At 37.5% G+C, this 20,780-nt stretch overlaps 1 protein-coding gene, 1 long non-coding RNA gene and 1 pseudogene across 4 annotated transcripts in view; 2 read left to right on the top strand and 1 right to left on the bottom strand.

Annotated features, from left to right (window-relative positions):
• SH3RF1 (SH3 domain containing ring finger 1) overlaps positions 1 to 20,780 on the top strand; it is a 179,540-nt gene that overhangs the window by 45,081 nt on the left and 113,679 nt on the right. The gene's annotated exons all lie outside the window — the stretch shown is intronic.
• On the bottom strand, positions 871 to 16,927 carry LOC113924691. Its single transcript, XR_003520767.1, has 3 exons — positions 16,797 to 16,927; positions 1,791 to 1,907; positions 871 to 1,273 (listed from the first exon to the last, which is right to left on the bottom strand). It is a non-coding gene; the product is annotated as an uncharacterized LOC113924691 (long non-coding RNA).
• LOC113924690 lies at positions 10,515 to 11,166 on the top strand (annotated as a pseudogene).

Below are 20,780 nucleotides of genomic sequence, written 5' to 3'. Positions count from 1 at the left end.
GTTCTTCCAGTGTTCATGTTTTCTAAATTTTCCCAGAACAGAGTTGTTAGTATAGCTGATTATGGTAAATCTTAAGTTATATATTGTTTTTCTTTGATGGAGATCAAAGTAGCAATTTGGTCAATTTTTGAGTTTTATTTTTGTGGAAACTAGTTCTTAAAAGTGCTTCCAAATCTGTGTCTGCAGGATGGAGACTCAGCTGGCTGACTGTCTATCACACTTTGTAGGAAAGACCTGGTATTTTTGCATTTCAGATGCTTCTCAGAGTTCTGTTTATAAACATTGTCAGAAGCAGAGAGTGTTAGGAATCTTCCACTTGAAAGAGAAATGACAAAAAGAATAAAATCATTACTTGACTTGCCTGTGGTTTCATGCTCAGCCTCTCATCTTAATGCCATTGAGGATTACTCTTGCTCACTAGAGAGCACAGAATGATGTTGTGTCAGCAAACTGAAAACAGTATAAAATGTAGTGTGTGCCTCTCATTTCTGATTAACTACTTGAGACCTTTTGGTATTAAATTTAAGTTGTGTTCAAACTATTTTGACACGTGATGTTCAAAGTACTTTTAACTGAACCAGAATTATTTGCCAAACTTCTGCCTTTAAGACAAATTTTACCTGTGACTGACCTTCAGTCCCATTAATTTTAACAATAATCAAAACCTCTGCAATGACTTTGTTCTTGAAAATTAAAATACTAACCTCATAAAATGTATGGATTTGTAGATTCTCACTCCAGATTTCATTTTCATGTAATTTCAAGTTTCTCTGTGCATTACTTACCAATAAATAATAGGAGGTTGTTCGTATATTCAAGCTTTGTGTTGCAAGATGGTGAACTCTAGGGCGTTGTGGGTCAGTTGTTTGATTGAGGAGTCCAGTGTAGTGAAAGCTAATCCCCCTGGAGCTGGGTGCCCAGGTGCCCAGGCTTCCGGAAGGTGGGCAGGACTGCGGATTGCTAAAATTGCCAAAGGCCAGAATATGGCTGCTCTTGGAACAAAGCAAGTGTTCCCCATCCCAACATCTGCCCCACTCCTCAACACACCCTTGCCAAAATACGCTCTCTAAAAGTACTAGAGAAAGGGAAATTTATCCTGTGGAAGAGAGGATCAAACAGAAGTTCATTCGGTTCATTTATTTTTGACTGAGGAAAGCTAGTGTAAATATTTAATCATAGAACTTGTGAAATGACATGTATTTAAAATGAAATATATTCTTCATCAGTCTTCATGTGAATAGTCAGCTAGCTGTGGACACCACTTGATGTTTCTCTTCCAGTTATAATTATAAGAAGTTCATAGGAAAGAAAGCAAATTATGTCAGTCTTAATTTCATTATTAAAACAATAAAATTATGCAGTTTATAACACAAAACTATTTCCTGCTTAAGGTACTTTTCTGTTAGTTATAAATAGGCCCTATGCAATAGGAGGCATGCTGGTAGACAGATGATTCACTTTGGCTGATTTGAAGTAATTTTAGTATTTCTATGAAGCATAAACCAAAAGTTTCTCCTTTCTCTTTTCTTCTTTCCTCCCTTCTGTCTTTCCCCTAAGTTAGATTACACAGGCTAACTTGAATTGATTGCATGGGTGTTGATTGTTAATAACAAACTGTCTATTCAAGGATCATTTTAGTCAGCCAAGACAAAGTACAAATCTGGGAATAAGAAGCATAACATATAAGTGAATAAAATGATTTTACACAGAATGACAAGTAAACAATTGATTCTGATGATTGCTTGATAAGGAAAAATGGTAGAGGGGTACAAATGAAGAAATAGTCTCACCTTAAAAGTTTGTAGACCCCTGGTTCCACCATCAAGAATTCATGAGCAGTGTTCTTGAGTTGGGCTCTTTTGAGTAATCACAGCAACGGTTTCCTGGCCCTTTGCCTGCAAATAGGCCTAAAGGAAACAGAAAACAGAAGACAAAGAAGAACAAACACAAGCTGCCCCTCATACACATCCTTCAAATATTTGGTAAGGGATTTCGGAGGAGAGTACATTAGTTTTTTTTAGCAGACAATCTTTGGTAACATTGAAATAGTTTCTTTTAGGAAGAAAAACTTGAAAATAAGGCAGTGGCTCCTTTATTTGACATTGGTTAGGAAATAAGGTGTTCTCAGGGATGAGTATTTAATCTAACTGAGGTTTATTATGTGAGATACCAGAACTCCTTTTCTTTTCTTGTAATTTTTATTAAATCCTTCCTTCCATACGTCAAGGGCTCCCTACATCGGCTGAACAAAGGCTACACAGTTTAGATTAACCCTTCCCTGAGGGTTTAGGATTACTGTTACACTTCTTGTTGAACTGTGACTCAACACAGTCCAGAGTCTGTTTCTTTGTCTTTTGTAGAGGTCAGGCTGTCAGTTATCACCTCTTCCATGTTGTTAGGCTTGCATCTGTCAGCTATTCCTTCTAATTTTTTCTGAGCTGAGAAATCAGACAACTAGGGTACTGTGAAGTCTCTGTTACGTAAGGAAGGGTTATTAAGGAGTTTGAGTATAGAGGCTTTGTGATAAGTTGTATTTGGATGGGGTAATCATGCTTCTGTGTTCAGTGGCTATATTTTAGAGGGTGGATCTGTCAAAAGTCCAACTTCCAAATAATATAAATTACAGTGTTTTTAAAGTACCTTGCAAGAACGCCTAATTACCTGAAGCAATATTTTACTTCTAGATGACCTTTACTTAACATTTTTTATTCATAGAAGCTTCCTTCCAGAAATTAATTCATATAGTTTTTAGGCACAACACTACCTACTTTGCAGACCTACAAATTCATTTCAGTGTTAGCTTCAGCCAGCTATAACTAGGCAGTGAATGTGGCTCTGATTCTTAAATTAACAATAAATGACTGACTTTATCTGCATTTTATGTCATGGGCGGTGGTGTTCCCTTTTGGTCCTTGCTCTGCAGCCTTTCCTCTCTGTGTTGAGTGGCTAATCCCCCATACCCAGGCTCCTGGTCCCAGCTCCAAGGAAATGGGTAAAAGGAGTTTCAGTTCAGGCCAGAGACTTTTATGGGGGGAGGGTCAAATATATTACTTAAATATTTTAGATAATAAAGTATATGCCCCCTAAATGTGTGTGTATATGTATATATGTATGTTTGTGTATTTACACAGTTAAACATGGCTGTATTAAACTTGATTCTCATGCAAACCCTGTCTCCTGCTTATTCTTGCTATGAATAAATGCATTCACATTTGAATTACATTTGACCTTTAAGCAACATGGGTTTGAACTGTGCAGGTCCACTTATATGTGAATTTTTAAAAAATAAATACAGTACAGCACTGTAAATGTATTTTCTCTTCCTTATGATTTTCTTATTAGCATTTTTTTCTCTAGCTTACTTATTGTAAAAATACAGCATATAATATGTATAACATACAAAATATGTGTTAGTTGACCATTTACATTATTGGTAAGGAATCTGGTCAAGAGTAGGCTATAAATAGTTAAGTTTCTGGGGAGTCAAAAGGATAATGCAGATTTTCACCTGCACGGGGGTCACTACCTTATTTCCCATGTTCAAGAGTTAGCTGTAATTTCTTGTTGGAAGTTCAATCTGTAGACTATTCTTTGTACAGTGGTGATTTAGAGGATCATAGGAAGTTTTTTAGGGAAATTTTTTTCCCTAAAAAGTTTTTTAGGGAGACCGAATATTTTTGATCAGTGATGCTAGAAAACATTTTTCCCACATTTTTGAAAATTTTCTTTTTATTGTAGTAAAATATGTATAACACAAAATTGACTTTTAAAGTATACAGTTTTATGGCATTAAGTACATTTATACTGTTGTATATCTGTCTACATAGCTTCTCCTCTTCCCCAGCTGAAACTCTACACATGAAATAGTAACTCCCTATACCCTGTCCCCATGACCAGGCTGGTGTTTTATTCCTCACCATCAAGTTGCACCTAATGTTCATCTCACTGTGATCTTGTGGCTTTATCCTTTGTCCCCAACCCCTGGTTTAGTAAGCCCTCCAGGTTTGGGCTTTGCCTTCTTGTCGCTAGTACTTCTTCCCCTTTCAACTACCACTGAGCTCTGGACAAATATCCTGGGCCTTTTTGCTGACTGAATTTGTCTGATTTTGTTAGCCGCCTACCCTGATTTCCTGTTTCTCTGATTCACCACCTGGTAATAAACATTCCTGATGGAGTGCCTGGGTGGCTCAGTTGGTTAAGCGGCTGGCCTTTGATTTCGGCTGAGGTCATGATTTCGGGGTCCTGGGGTTGAGCCCTGTGTCCCGCTCTAAGCTCAGCGTGGAGTCTGCTTGAGGATTCTCTCCCTCTTACCCTCCCCCACTTGCATGTGTGCACTCTCTCTCAAATAAATAAATAAATCTTCAAAAGACAAAATATTCTTAATGGCAACAGCTTTGTTGGATCATTTCTCTGTTGCCCAGCTGTTGGCTTTGGTGTTTTGCCTGCTGGCTTCTAGACTTTCTCCCAGGTTGTTCTGTTCTTCCTACAACTGCCTTTACTTGCCTTGGTCCTGTCCAGCCTGCCCTACTCATAGTGGTTAACCAAGCCTTGCCTGACTGCTGTAAGAAACAATACAGGCAGATTTTAAATTCTAAAGTAGGCTTTTTTATTGAAAACCATTGGAAGTCTACTCTACACGGTACTAAATGGTACTTTACTTTATCATAACATGTAACATTGAAAAATGAAACACCAAATGAATTTCGTTTACCAGAAATGTAAATAGCAGGAAAATACTGAAAACTATTAGCCAGCTTTCTAGAAATAATTATTGAGTTAGCAATTAATGGATAATACAAAAGGGTTGGAAGAATAATTCCCATTAATAAATTTGACTACATATTTAAGAAATCTTTATTAAATCAAGTTATGAAGATATTTTCCTATGTTTCTGTGTTGCTGTTTATTGCTGTATAACAAATCGTCACTAAATCTGATGTCTTTTTTTTTATAAAGATATATTTATTTATTTGAAAGAGAATGAGAGAGAGAGCACATGAGAGGGGGTAGGGTCAGAGGGAGAAGCAGACTCCCTGCTGAGCAGGGAGCCGGATACGGGACTCGATCCTGGGACTCCAGGATCATGACCTGAGCCGAAGGCAGTCGCTTAACCAACTGAGCCACCCAGGCGCCCAAATCTGATGTCTTAAAACAACAATTTATTATTATAATTCTTAGATTGGTTAGGCTTAACCGTGCAGTTGTTCAGTTCCTTGTGCTATCTGCTGGGGTTACCTGACTGGGGCTGGAACATCCAAGATGGCTGCACCCTCAGCAGATGCTGCTTTGGCCTTTCTCTCTTTGCATAGTTTCTCAGGCTAGTCTAGCTTCTTTTCATGGTGGCAGTGTGCCAGCATGGTTTTTATTTACTTTTTATTCTAATATTTTTTAAACTTTATTCCTAACTTGACTTAGTTTACTGTTAACTCCTTTAAATAGTTAAATACACCTAAGGAATTAATTGTTATATATAGTTTATGCGTGTGTGTGTGTGTTTATCTAGAGAATAGAATTTTTGCTTGGAATAAGTAGGCAGTTACACTGTTTTGCCCATGTAGATATAATTTTCAAATGAATTTCCCTCATGAGCTATTTCTAAATATTAGAGTGTAATTTGGGTTTTTTTTTTTTTTTTTTTAGATTTTAAAAAAGAGACACAGGGAGAGAGGAAACACAGGCAGAGGGAGCGGGAGAGGGAGAAGCAGGCTTCCCACTGAGCAGGGAGCCCAGTGCGGGGCTTGATTCCAGGACCCTGGGACCATGACCTGAGCCGAAGGCAGATGCTTAATGACTGAGCCACCCAGGCACCCCCCCCCCTTTTTTAAAGATTTATCCGTTTGAGAGAGAGTGTGTGTGTGAGCCGGGGGAGGGGCAGAGGGAGAGGGAGAGAAGCAGATTCTCTGCTGAATGCAGAGCCCAGTCTGGGGCTGGATCTCACAACCCCAAGACCACGACTGGAGCTTAGATCTCACGACCCCAAGACCATGACCGGAGCCTAAACCAAGAGTTGGATACCCAACCGGCTGAACCACCCAGGCGCCCCTAACATGAGTTTTTGATAAAAACATGAGGAGAAAGCATTTCTTGTTTCTGAACAGACATTTTTATACTTCATAGTCGTCATTGCATAGATCTTATTTACACTCACAATAACAGCAGACTATGTAAGGGCAGTCACAGGAAACTTTACCTAAAAAATAAAATATTTCAAATACTGGTAGGAAACAATGAGAAATACCTGGGTATTTTTAAATTCAGGAATCATGAAGATAAATGCTGAAATAATTTTTTAAATGGTTAAATGTCTTAATTTTAAACATTATAATTTTAAATTTTCCTGAACCTTTTATAGAATATGGACTTTTAAAGATTCTCTATTATTTGCCTGCCTTAGAAATAATGAATTAGACATATAGCTAATAAATACGACATATACTACATTACTTGACTTTTAGAAAACAAGTATGTCACATATTGATAGATAATAAATCTGTGAATTTTATGTTTCTGAGAGAAATAAAATGCAATTTTCATAATAGACAAATGTAATTAGGAAATCTAAATAAGGCTAAATCTATTAAAGAAATTGAATCAATAATTAATAACCTTCCAAAACAGAAAGCACCAGGCTCAAGTGGGTTCTCTGATAAATTCTACCAACCATTTAGGAAAAATTATATCAATTCTCCACGTTCTCTTTAAGAAGAGAAATAGAGGAGATCCTTTCTAACTCATTCTAGGAGGCCAGGATTACCCTAATACCAAAATCAGATAAAGACATTATAAGAGGGCGCCTGGGTGGCTCAATTGGTTAAGCGACTGCCTTCGGCTCAGGTCATGATCCTGGAGTTCCAGGATCAAGTCCCGCATTAGGCTCCCTGCTCAGCAGGGAGTCTGCTTCTCCCTCTGACCCTCCCTCCTCTCATGTGCTCTCTCTCTCTCTCTCTCATTCTCTCTCTCAAATAAATAAATAAATAAAATCTTTTTAAAAAAAAGACATTATAAGAGAAGAAAACTATAGACTAATATCTCTAATGAACATAGATGCAAACATCCTCAACAAAATATTAGCAAATTGAATCCAACAATGTATAAAAAGAATTATACGCCATGACCAAGTGGGATTTTTTCCTAGGTATGCAAGTCTGTCTGGTTCAACATTCAAAAATGAGTTAATGTAATCCATCACATCAACAAGCTTAAGGAAAAAAGTATACATGACTATCAGTATATGCAGAAAGAACATTTGACAAAATCCAAGGCCCGTTCAGTATAAAACTCTCATTAAACTAGGAACTTCCTCAACTTGTTAACATCTACAAAAACCCTATGGCTAACATTATACTTAATGGTGAGAAACTGGAGGCTTTCCCAGTAAGATCAGGTACAAGGCAAGGATATCTCCTCTCACAGCTCCTTTTCAACATTATACTGGAAATCCTAGCTAATGCAATAAGACAAGAAAAGGAAGTAGAATGTATACAGATTGGGAAGGAAGTAATGAAAATGTCTTTGTTCACTAGATGACATGATTGTCTATTTAGAAAATCCCAAAGAATTGATAAAGAACTCCTAGAACTAATAAGCAATTGTAGCAAGGATGTAGGCTATAAGCTTAATATACAAAAATCAATTGCTTTCCTATATACCAGCAATGTACAAGTGGAATTCAAAATTAAAAACACAATAGTATTTACATTAGGGCCTCCAAAAATTAAATACTTATATAATATGTACAAGATGTACATGGTGTTAGGGTATAAAACAGATCATAAGTTAATATCACTTTGAGAAGCCCTCTCTCTGAGAGTGGACTCAGGAGTGGTGTCCATCTAGATGGCAACTTGGAATGGCAGCAGCACAATTTTGTGCCAGCTTCATTGACATCTGACAATTCCCTGATACACATGGACATAAAACTTACGAATGCTTTCATCCACCAACACACATACATTTGTTATCTAGGCTTTAATTGTGGAGCTTTCCCCCTTTATGAAAAATACTGTACTAAGTGCACAAGGCCTTCTTTCAAATTGAAGGAACTCACTAAGAACAGTTTGACCTAACTCCTCATTCACAGTAGACCGTGCTAATGAGATAACTTGCTTATTCTGAGTTTTCCAGTGAATGGTTGCAGCATGGTGATCTTGGATTTAGTTCCTTAAAGAGGGGGTCAAAATACCAAGCTTTGTTCACTAATGGACATTAGATTAGAGACTTTTTTTTAAAGATTTTATTTATTTATTTGACAGAGAGAGACACAGTGAGAGAGGGAACACAAGCAGGGGGAGTGAGAGAGGGAGAAGCAGGCTTCCTGCCTAGCAGGGAGCCCGATGTGGGGCGTGATCCCAGGACCCTGGGACCATAACCTGAGCCAAAGGCAGACGCTTAATGACTGAGCCACCCAGATGCTCCGATTAGAGACTTTTTATGGGACTTTCAATTTAAAGGTATAAGTGTTTTGTCTTTTGTTCTTACTTACATTGTCCTGTGAAAATAAATAATTCTTTTTTAACAAAAGTGGGTTTTTTTCTTGAGCACATAACTTTGAAGTGGCATCACCAAAAAAATAATTATGCAAAGTTGTGCATGCTATTATGAAAAGAGTTTTTATAAACTAGGTAAATGCAATTTTATTTCAGTGGCATTTTTAAAGTTATTATTTTAAACACTCCATCAGGCTTAGACCTCTTTTGGAAATAATAAACTAAAGCATATTGTTTCATTATAATTTGTGAAATTAACATTTGCTTCAATTTTTGCATCATGCTATAAATAATCATGTTAAAACATATCTAGGGCGCCTGGGTGGCTCAGTTGGTTAAGCAACTGCCTTTGGCTCAGGTCATGATCCTGGAGTCCCGGGATCAAGTCCCGCATCGGGCTCCCTGCTGCGGGGGGGGGGGGGGGGTCTGCTTTACCCTCTGACCCTCCCCCCTCTCATATGCTCTCTCTCTTCCATTCTCTTTCAAATAAATAAAATCTTAAAAAAAATATCTAGAGTATGAGCCAAGTAGTCACATAAAATGTTTTGTCTTGGTGTGAATTAGAAGGTAAAGTTTACAGTTTTCAAATACAAATGATCCTTTGTGGTTTGGAGATGGAAATAAACAGCAAGGCAAAGAGGAGCAGAAGGGGAAGGCAAGAGGGAAGTAAAGGATACGCTGGCAAAAGACTCCTACAAGATGACAATGCAAGGGAAAATATTAGTGAGGGAGGAAGGCAGGAAGGGACTGATCAAGAATGCAGAGATCTGAGGACAATGATAAGGCATGAAGAAAGGTAAACATTTAATGTCTGTTGAGAGCTATGAATCGTGTTAGCATTAACTGCTACAGTACAGTATTATCTATTATGTCCATTTTGCAGATAAGAAAACTTGAGTATCTTATGTTACAGTGTGAGTTAGTGGTAGAACCAGGATTCAAACTCATATTATTAAATTTTTGTAGTAATGTTTACTGACTGTCATGATAGGCCAAGCTTGATATTAAGAATACTACAGTTACAAGGTAGATATTAAGTAATTAATATAATATAAAATATAAATTAATCTTATACCACATGTATATGGTGTATATATGTATATATGTATAATATATGTAAAATATAAATTAATCTTATACCATTAAGTATAATGTATAATTTAAGTATACTTTAGTATAATTTAAGCTGTCCTCAGCTTAAATTCCATTGGGACAGGCAGACAAGTAACTATACAGGTTCAATGTAGGTGATAAATGCTGTAGGTAGGGGAATGAATTCAGTAGGAGAATTCAGGGTGAAAACATCTCACACTGACTTGGCATCAGGGAAAGCTTCTGGATGAAGTAGATTCTTATTTGAGAACTGAAGGAAGAATTGACAATGACCACTCTCCTCTCCTATAACAAACTGCCTCTTTATTTTGTTTGGTGTGTTTTTCATCTTTTTCCTCATTTCTGTTTTTTTTCAATCCCTTATTTTTCAACCACAGAAACTCAAGTTTTGAGAAAAAGTTTCATGTTTTTATTTATGTCTGGGTATTTATGCATGGTTGAGGCTCTCAGCCTACTTCTTGGCTTTGGCCCTTGGGTTACAAATGACTTGGAATGAATGTTGGGCAACTTACTAGGAGCGGGACCTGAATGAAGGAGGTAGATAAGCCTGATACAGCTTCAGGGTAGATGTATGATGCTTGATTCAAAACCCTGTATCATCTCCTTTTGTCCTTGGGGTGCTAGGACAGGGTGAAATTGGTATAACTCAGATGGCCAGTAGTCATTTACTGGTCTCCTAGGTTATGTGTATTTGATTTAATAGGAATGAAAATAGTTATTTACTGGGGCTCCTGGGTGGCTCAGTCGTTAAGCATCTGCCTTTGGCTCAGGTCCTGGGATCAAGCCCCACATCACGCGGGGAGTCTGCTTCTCTCTCTCCCTCTGCCTGCAGCTCCTCCTGCTTGTGCACATGCAGTCTCTCTCTGACAAATAAAGAAAATCTTAAAAAAAAAAAAAAAGGCAGCGCGAAGAACCATGAGCAGCAAAATCTCCCGCGACACCCTGTATGAGGCGGTGCGGGAAGTCCTGCACGGGAACCAGCGCAAGAGCCGGAAGTTTTTGGAGACGGTGGAGCTGCAGATAGTCTGAAGAACAATGACCCTAGGAAGGACAAACGCTTCTCGGACACCGCAGGCTTAAGTCCACTCCCCGCCCCAAGTTCTCCATATGTCTTTTGGGGGATCAGTAGCACTGTGATGAGGCCAAGGCAGTGGATATTCCCCACATGGATATTGAGGCGCTGAAGAAACTCAACAAGAATAAGAAATTAGTCAAGAAGTTGGCCAAGAAGTATGATGCCTTTCTGGCTTCAGAATCTCTGATCAAGCAGATCCCACGAATCCTGGGCCCAGGCCTGAATACGACTGGCAAGTTCCCTTCCTTGCTTTCCCATAATGAAAACATGGTGGCCAAAGTGGATGAAGTGAAGTCCACCATCAAATTCCAGATGAAGAAGGTGCTGTGTCTGGCAGTGGCTGTTGGCCATGTGAAGATGACAGATGATGAGCTTGTGTACAACATCCACTTAGCCGTCAATTTCCTGGTGTCCTTGCTCAGGAAGAATTGGCAGAACGTCTGGGCTTTATACATCAAGAGCACCATGGGCAAGCCCCAGTGCCTGTACTAAGGCACAGTTCAATAAATTCTAGTGCTACCCTTAAAAAAAAAAAAAAAAAAAAAAAAAAGGTATTTACTAAATCATTAGGAAAGAAACATTTGGCTTGATAGCAGTTCAAGTTTTTTTTTTTTAATAACAAAATAGATGTGTGTGTACCCATATATATATACATATATATATATTTTAGAAACTTTGGTGTCTTACTAAAAAGAAGTATAGCTTTATGGCATTAAAATTTATTTTTCATCTTTTTCTTTCACCTACCTAGTGATTAACTATTTCTTTTATTAAGAATTTCTGTAGGAATATAAGTAAAAGTGAGAAGGAAAAAATGAGAGCACAATAGGTTTCAGTGGGTAACAAAAGGATGAATGGAATTCCTATAGAAGATAAAGTGGGTGGAAGGGCAAAGGTCATTTAAACTCTGGGCAGAAACTGCTAATACTTTGGGACAGACAGCAGGGATATGGATGGAGGGTTAGTGAAGGAATGTAGTTTCCTTTTAGGAAAACAAAACAAAACTGGAGGCCTTAAATAAGTAAGGCAGAGCTAAATCTTTACGTGTTTAAATAAAATTATTTTATTTTATTATGTTTCTTTTTATCTGTTGTATACTGGCAGACAGGAAAACCTGGCAAAGCAGACTAGAGGCTATCCTTACCCGGTTTTATTTGGGATCCTGCCCAGACCCTGCTCCTCTCTTTGTGCAGAATCTGCTCACCCCCACTGACACCCCATGGTGTTGTCATTAGGCCTGTGATCTGAGTCTAGCCCTGCAGGGAGGGTTGCTCCTGTGAGTGCCCTTTGGAAAGTGGCACCTGTATAAACAACCCCATCTCCTGTTGTCCTCTGTCGCATCTTGGTGGTTTTTGACACAGTAGACAAGCAGTTAAGGGAGCTTTCTAAACAAGTGTCCTCCACAGAGGTAGAGCTGCTGGACCTGGCCTAGCCCCCACAGTCTACCGTTGGGTTTATCTTCCCAGCTGAGCTCACAGCAGCCAGAAGCTGGAGGGCTGAGCTTCAAGAGTGCAAAAGACCACTGTGGAGTTGACCACATATATGGACAGAGCTCTGAGCTTTTTTAAAAGTTCTTTCTGGGGTAGTTGATTCAGAGGCTAGAGTCTAATCCTAAACGACTTTAGTATATTGTGGTGAGTTATTTTAAAAATGTAAGAATTTTGGTTTAGCAGATGGCATAATATCCAGAAGTTAGCAGATCTCATTTCTTTTTAGATTACTGCTCCATTTACTTTGTCCCTAACTTGTTTATTCATTTCCCATTGGTAAGATGACAACAGTACTAAATGTCATTTTCTTATATTTTCTGTGGCTTGGTGCGTCTTCTGCAGCATACCCTATAAAGATTGGACTGTTGATATTCCCAGGGTATCCCAAGAGCTTGAGCCTGAGATTCTCAGTACAGGTTTCCTTCATTGTCCAAAAGTAGAGTGTTCCTATGAAACTGTTTGTAGGCCAAAATGGCGCAAAGTGAAGAAGCAAATACTATTAATTTACCGGGGAAAGTTTTTGAGCATTCCGAGGCCCCAGAAATAACCTCTCTCAGGCTTTTCTGATACCTGAGGACACATCTTGTTAACGGATGCACAGAATAAATTGAGATAAAGCACAGATGCTCACAGACATGTTCAAAGCTATAGAGCTTGGTGCTGAGATGCTAAATGTAGTTCCAGGGGAAGGAGCTTGGGGACAACCCCTCTGGCTGCACGAGGCACATGCTGCCTCCATAACTACTGGTTGTAAAATGATGAATTCTGTTTTCGCTTTCTGCCTTTTTTTCATAAGAGCAAAAATCTTTTTGGAATTTCTTTCAAGTTCCCTGGAGCAGGTACAGGTTTCCCCTGCTGTCCAAAGGTAGGGAGTTCCTGTGAAACCTTTCTTAAGTCCAACTGGCTTATAGTAAAGAAGCAGTTACCATTTTGTAAAAGTGAATCTTCCTCGGATTTCTTTTGGTTAGCAAAAACAGGTGGTAACGTAGGTCCTTTGTAAAAGCGAAGTGGTGTAAAGTGAACTTTCAGAATGTAGGGGATACCTGTATAATTTCGCTTTATAGCAACTTTGTGGAGCTTTGCAAATGGCATGTTCTCTTGAAGAGTTCTGATATATTCAAGAGTGCTCTTTAGAACCAATGTCCTTAGTAGCTTGAAATTACTCATCTGATAGACTGTAGGTGCTATGTAAGCTTTTTAGGTTGCTGTGTTTGCTGCATTCCAGAATTCCATTGCTGTTTATTCCATTTAAAGACATTAATTAAGGGGCACCTGGCTGGCTCAGTCAGAGGAACATGAGACTCTTGATTCTGGGGTCATGAGTTCCAGCCCCAGGTTGGGTGTAGAGATTACTTAAATAAATGAACTTAAAAAAAAATAAAGAAATTAATTTAAAAATGTATTGTACTTGTGTTGGTGGATAGGGGAAGAACCAATTATAAAAGGCCCCAAATTCTAGCTTGTTAAAATGTAAATGTCCCTAATGAGCTGGAATGAGGCGGTTTTGCCAGAGGGGATCTGAGAACATCTTTGGGCATGGTTTGCTTGTTTTCTTAAGTCAGGATATGAGTTGCACGCGCGCGCGTGTGTGTGTTTTTGTGTGTGTGTGTGTGTGTGTGTGTGTGTGTGCGCGCGCGCGCACATGTGTGTTGTTAAGAAATATTTTAAATATCCTTGGTGTTCTCTTTCCTTGGTCAGAAAAATTTCACTCGGTGTCAATACGGTATGTAGGCAAATTTCAAGAAAGGGAAAGATAGAAATTTATTAGTCCAGTTACGGAGATCATTATGTCTGGTTAAGGACTCCTCTCAGAGTTACTGCCAAGTAAAAAAATATGCTGGAAGATTATTCTGACAGGTATTTGTCAACACTTTAATAAGATCACATGGCTTAAAAATAACCCAATGCTCAATGCTGCACTATGCCCCTCAGTTTAGGGCATTATATTTAACATGCCTGGAGGTTGGCCTGCATTTTTAGGTGATTTGATCTTATTTTTACAAAATCATAATTAGTAATATAAAAGAGATAATGCATGGGAGACTTTGCCATGCTTCTTATTGTCTTATCAGTGGTATTACAAAATAAAAATTAGTTTTCATCAAGAAATCTGACAAATCATTTCTGTTTCACCAAAGCCATACATGTGGTGTTAATTTTGACCTGATTCATAGGTCCTCTGATACCCTAACACACAAAAAGTGTGTGTAAAATAGCTAGACTTACTGGCATTAGCTTTCTCTCGCAGCTCTTGCCAACAAAGAAATACTATGTACTAAATTTGAATCTGGTTTCAAAACAAATGTCAAAATTTTAAAACACTGGATTTACTGGAACATAAAGAACGTATTTAATGAAGCGATTTCTCTTGACTGCCTTGTTACTCTGTCAGCATATGCAGTAATCCACGTTGCTAGTAAATTTCCATTTTAATACACGATTCCTATCTTTCCTTCATTCACTAATGACTGATTGAGATAGAGGATGGAAATTCAGCCTTCTTATAAAATCTTTTAATTAGCACATCGACTTATTAATATTAAAAATTACTTCAAATTCCAGAAACAAGGTAAATATGAGCCTGGACTCTTCAGAGGGGAGAAGTTGCTATCTGTGATAAGTAGGCAAGATTCAGTCTTATTTGTGTCAGTTAGGTATATATTAAATACCCATCTTCACACTCTAATTGTTTTTAGCATTGTAGAATCTTTTTTTAAATAATTTTTATTGTTATGTTAACCACCATACATTACATCATTAGTTTTTGATGTAGTGTTCCATGATTCATTGTTTGTGCATAACACCCAGTGCTCCACGCAGAATGTGCCCTCTTTAATACCCATCACCAGGCTAACCTATCCCCCTACCCCTCTCCCCTCAGTTTGTTTTTCAGAGTCCATCGTCTCTAGTGGTCCGTCTCCCCCTCCGACTTAACTCCCCTTCATTCTTCCCCTCCTGCTATCTTCTTCTTTTTTTTTTCTTAACATATATTGCATTATTTGTTTCAGAAGTACAGATCTGTGGTTCAACAGTCTTGCACAATTCACAGCGCTCACCATAGCACATACCCTCCCCAATGTCTATCACCCAGCCACCCCATCCCTCCCACCCCCAACCACTCCAGTAACCCTCAGTTTGTTTCCTGAGATTAAGAATTCCTAGCATTGTAGAATCTTAAACTTGGTATACTTCGGGAAATTTTTAGGTTTGAGGGTTGTTGGAGGATAAAGACAATATATTAACATAAAAATATGCTGTTCTGATTTTGAGGATGATAAAGCCTTTGACAGGGAATAAAGTAATTTTATGAAATGTGCTAGAAGTTTTATTGAATTAGTTTGATTAAAAGAAGCTGTACACCTCAAAATTAAAAGAAACAACAGTATTCAGGACCTTTAGAAAAGCAAATGGAGAATAGTATTGCAGTCATTGGAAACTAATTCTCTATTTTATCATATTCTGTGTGGAATTTGTTTTGCCTTACTTCTTCTTATTTAATAGCCTACCATGAAGTTTTACTTATCCCTTGAGTTTCTTTTTTCCTCAGGGTTTAAATAGGGAGGAGAAGTTAGAATGAGGGAGAGAGAGAGATTATTGGTAACTTTTGAATCCCTCTGAATGCCAAGATTATGCCAGCCACTTTCTTCACATTTGGAATAAAAACAGTCTTAATTCCTGTTTTGCAAAAAGTAACTGTTCTGCAAAAAGTAACTGTTCAAGATCACACAGCTAGTTAGTGGTGCAACTAGACTTTAAACCCTGTCCGTTTAGCACCAAGCTCTGTGTTCTTTCTTCTGCAGTGTGCTTCTAAATGTATGATTTCATAGAATCACAGGTTGCTGGTACTTCTCAGGGAGTATGAGTTAATACTCTCTGATGCACTTTATATATATAGCAACTATGTTAATATGTGACATAACTGGAAAGTACTAAATACAACATTTCTTTAGGTGTGTTCTGTGGGGTATTTGGTTAAATCATTTTAGAAAATGCTTGGTTAAATATAATGAGATTTCTTTACTGCAGAACTTCTTAGAGTCCTTAATATGCTAATGTGCATTGTCAGTCTTGCGCAGTATTTCCCCAAACTTATAGACCTTTTTTTCTAAGAGCTGTCTAGCCCAAATAGTGTTCAGGAGAACTTAGAGTACTGTCTAGATATAGAATGCTATGTCTTCCTTCTTTACTCTTTTTTTCTTTCCTGCTCAGAAAGCACCTAATTGTGTCTTTCAAGGTTCCTTTTGTTGAAGATCACGTCAGCATTTCTAATGGTAAATATATTAATCTTTAGGTGCAAGATTAAATATCTGATGACAACGGTATATATGTAAGGAGCTCATTTGTCATAAACTGCTTCTCTGCTTGTCATGAAGTTGCTAGGTAAAATTATTATGTTATTTCTTTAGAAATAGGCACTTACACAGGCCTGGAATTAACTGATACTTTGGTTTTTGAAGGTAGGTATTTACTACCATTGTATTTTCAGAGGTTCAGACAATTGTCACTATACTTTAAACCCAAGTAATAATTATAAGCTGGCTGCAAGATGAAGACTTATTCATTTTTAAATTACCCTTTAAAAAGAACCACATCCCTCCTTCAGATGAGTTGGTAAAATGAAATAGTACTTACTGCCCACTCTGGACTCCCATTTTTCATCTACACAGAGACTCACTGTTTGAGGTTGTTAAATGGGTACTCTATTTGCCTAGATGTGTGGGCATGAAAGAAAACAGAGGGCTGAGCTTCGAGGTTGATCTTATACAAGGAACCAGCCTCCTGCAGAGGGAGGTAAGCATTAAACTGAAGAAGCAGGATAAAGAAACAGTTTTTGTTAGGGCCATAGTACAAACACTGTTCTTTATGATCTCAGCACTCAAGCACCGTGTGGCACAAAATAGGCACTCAGTAAATATTTGCTGAATGACTACAACAGTAACTTCTTCTTTCATTCTGTACCCTGAGGTTATGGTTCTGGGGAACTCAAGATCTTTTCTTTTTGAGGTTAACATTTGCTTGGTTTTATGCTTAAATGTTTTGTCTACATTGTCTCATTTAATTCTTACAACAACTGAATGAGGTACTTTCCCGTTTTACAGATGTGTAAACTGAAGTTTGAGAACATTAGATACTGTGCCCAAAGACCCTTATTTCATAACTAGTGGAGCCTAGAATGAATCCAAGTAGGTGGATGCTGGTGCTTGTAGTTTTAACCAGTATCCTGTGCTACTAGGTTTCTCTACTTGCCTCTGTAGTGATTATAGATGGGATTTCAGTTCTTATTCCCAGAACTTTTAATAGTCTAGTGTTTTATTGACATTGGAAAGAAGAAAAATCAATGTATGATTCTGACTGGGAAAGAAGAGCTGCAGGGAAAGCCAGGAGTGTTTTCTCTGTGACATCACAGGAAGTTACCATGGAAATGATTATGGTATTATGAATACAGAATTATAAACTTGAATGAGAAATAAGCTGCCTAAGGAGATGAATGATGAAAAATAGCAAAGTTGTTGTCACGACAGTGCCTTTCAGGTTTTAGATGAACAAATTTAGCAACATGAGGTCTAAATGCCTAGTCCCTCTCAGCATTCCCAAAACATCAGTGTTAAATTATTCTTTTAACTCTCCCTGGTTTTGTTACTACTTTTGGAACTTGTTGAAAGTAAAATAATTCCCATGTGTGCATATGTGTTTTTAGTTTAGCAAATATTGTTGGTTTTTTTTTTTTTTTCTGACTCCTCCCTGCCTAGCTTCCTCTAATTCCTTCTTCAAGATACTCCCAGTGGAGATAAACTGTTTCCTGGTTTTTGCATCAACACATTCCCTGTAGAGTATGTTAGCACTGGTATTTGTTAATTGTTAAAGCCAACTCTGGCAGTTGGATGGAGGGGGTGTAGTTAAAATTCAGTGTTATTTTTCCAATAGCAAGTTTAATTTCAGATTTCATCGTTTCAGGAAATGCAATCCTTTCCAAAAAATGCTTGTTTAAAAAACATTGGTCATGTACTTTAAACTTAGTCAAAGAAAATTGGAAGTGGTGACAGTGCTCATCATCTTAATTTCTTTGTATTTGGAATCCTTTAGTGTTTTTATTTATTTAACTAATATTGTGTCTGACTTGCTCCAGGGCACCCTGAAGACTACTGTTATTGTCATCATTTTGCTTTGAAAGGACTGATGATTCTAGACAGGAACTTCATAGTTGTTCTGGCCCCTTCAGCTCTAGAAACTTGTCCATTTACTTACTTCAGTTAGTGCCACAGATTACTCTGGGGTCCAAAATCTCTTTCTTTCCAATCTATTCTGGGATCTGAAGTATTTTCCTAATCTGTGATTAGGAGGAAACTAGTGAATAACAGTGGAGCTTTCTTTTCAATGAAAGGGAATTTAAAAATGGTAAAAGGAACACAGAGAGAGTTGAATTGGGCACAGGTTATATGCCAATGTATCAGTCAAGCTTGACACATATGAAAGACTGTGTAAGGTATGTGTGTTATGAAGCTTACAAGTAGACTGGTGAACCTACCACCCAACTTAAGAGTCAGAACATTAGCAGTACCAGAGAGGTTATTTATATGTTCATTCACTGTCCCATTCCTCTTCCAGTTTGTGTTTAACATTCACTTGTCTTGTAAAAAGGGAGTTGTGTAGTTTACCACAGAAAGACAGGTAGTTTTGAAGAAGTAGTAACATATAAGCTGTAGCAATTTGTTTTTTTCATTCAGTGTCGTGCTTCTTATTCATCCATGTTGTTGTGAGCTGTGGTTCATTCATTCACAAGTCAAGCTTGACATGTGAATTTCTTTACCAGTCTTTGACTCACGGCTTAATTAGAAATGTTTGAAAATTTTCCCAACATATGGAGATTTTAAATTTATTTTTGTATTATTGATTTCTGACTTAATTGCTTTGTGATTTGGGAATGTAGTCTATATAATACCTATTCTTGGAAATCCACTGACACTTCTGTTGTGGCTTAGCAATTACAAAATTTTTTGAAACTGGGTATGTGAAAATAGTATGTGCTCTGATTATTTGGTGCAGTGCATGTGTTCACTATATTGAACATTTTTGGGGATCTCCTACATGATAGGTTTATTAATTTCTCCTGTGTTTATTAAATTTTGCTCTATACATATTTGAGGCTATTTTAATAGGTGTATAGATAGAATTGTTATACCTTCCTGTTAAATTTTTATCATTATGTAGATGCTCTCTTTATTTAATTTTTTTGTTTTGTTTGAAGCTCATTTTAAAAATGATATTAATATATTTTAACATCATTTATATAGGTTAATATTTGCCTGGTATATTTTTCCATGTTTTCAGTCTTTCATGTCTTTATGTTTTAGATATGTCTCTGGTATTGCTGGATTTTATTACTATTTTAAAATGCATTACAACAGGGGCACCTGGGTGGCTCAGTTGGTTGGGCATCTGACTTTTGATTTCCATTTGGGTCATGATCTCAGGGTCATGGGATTGAGCCCTGTGTGGGGCTCTGTGCTTAGCAGGGGGTCTGCTTGGGATTCTCTCTCTCCCTCTGTCCCCCCCTCAAATAAATAAATAAATCTTTTAAAAAAATAAAATGTATTATAACAATCTCCAGTGTTTAACTGGCAGATTTACATTTATTATGATTGCGATATATTTGATGTTACCACCATTTTACCTTATATTTTGTCTCACTTTTTAGACTTTCTCTTCTCTATTTTATTGTCCTTTTTTAATTGGTTAAATTTTGTTTCCTTATTCCACTATGCTATACCTCTGGTTTGGAAGCTATAACAAGACTCCCAGCCTAGCTCTTAAACTTAATATCCTCTTCTTATTCTTGAGTATACTACTTAACTACATTTCCCATCCTCCCTTGCTATTAAATATTACCATGTGATTGAGATCTAGCCAATGGAATTTGAAGAGAAGTGATGTGTGCCGTTTTGGGGCCAAGACTTTTAAGAGTGCCTGAACCTCATCCATATGCTTTTTCACCTCTGGTTTCTGGATACAGAAGATGATGATACTCAAGGATTGGTGGAGTCATAGGATGGAAAGAACCTGAGACTTTGAATCTCTGTGTGGGGGAAAACCACTTGCCAACCAAACATTAGACTGTTTTGAGAAATACTGTGCTAAGCCAGTGAAATCTGGGTGATTTGTTATGGTAGCTGGTATGTTCTTGAGTAACGTAGAAGTTGTACACTGTTTTTATTCTTTTAGTGATCCCCTTGTCCATATATAACTAGCAGAGTCTAAAGTTAAACCTGATTTTAAACCCATTCCCCATAATACAAGGATCTTAGTACACAATTCCAGTTGCCTCCCTCCTATCCTACATGCTCTTTTTTTAACCCTAGACATTATTATTGTTTTGCTTTGCCTTCATTTTACCATTTTATTTCCTTGCTTTCTTTTCACTCAGACTTGCTTTCTAGAGTCATTTTCCTTCTTGCAGTATGTTCTTTAGAAGTTCGAGTGGGTAAAACTCTACTGGTAATAAATCCTCTTAGTTTTTAACTGTCTGAATATGTCTTTATTTATCTCTTGTTCTTTTAAGTCTAGGTTGATGGCTATTTTATGTAAACACTTCAAAGATATTTTCATGAACTTTGGCCT

This window comes from Zalophus californianus, chromosome 2 (genome assembly GCF_009762305.2).
Source record: "Zalophus californianus isolate mZalCal1 chromosome 2, mZalCal1.pri.v2, whole genome shotgun sequence".
Taxonomy (NCBI): Eukaryota; Metazoa; Chordata; class Mammalia; order Carnivora; family Otariidae; genus Zalophus; species Zalophus californianus.
The sequence above is the reverse complement of the archived record's forward strand: the minus strand, read 5'-3'. Positions and strand labels throughout refer to the sequence as shown.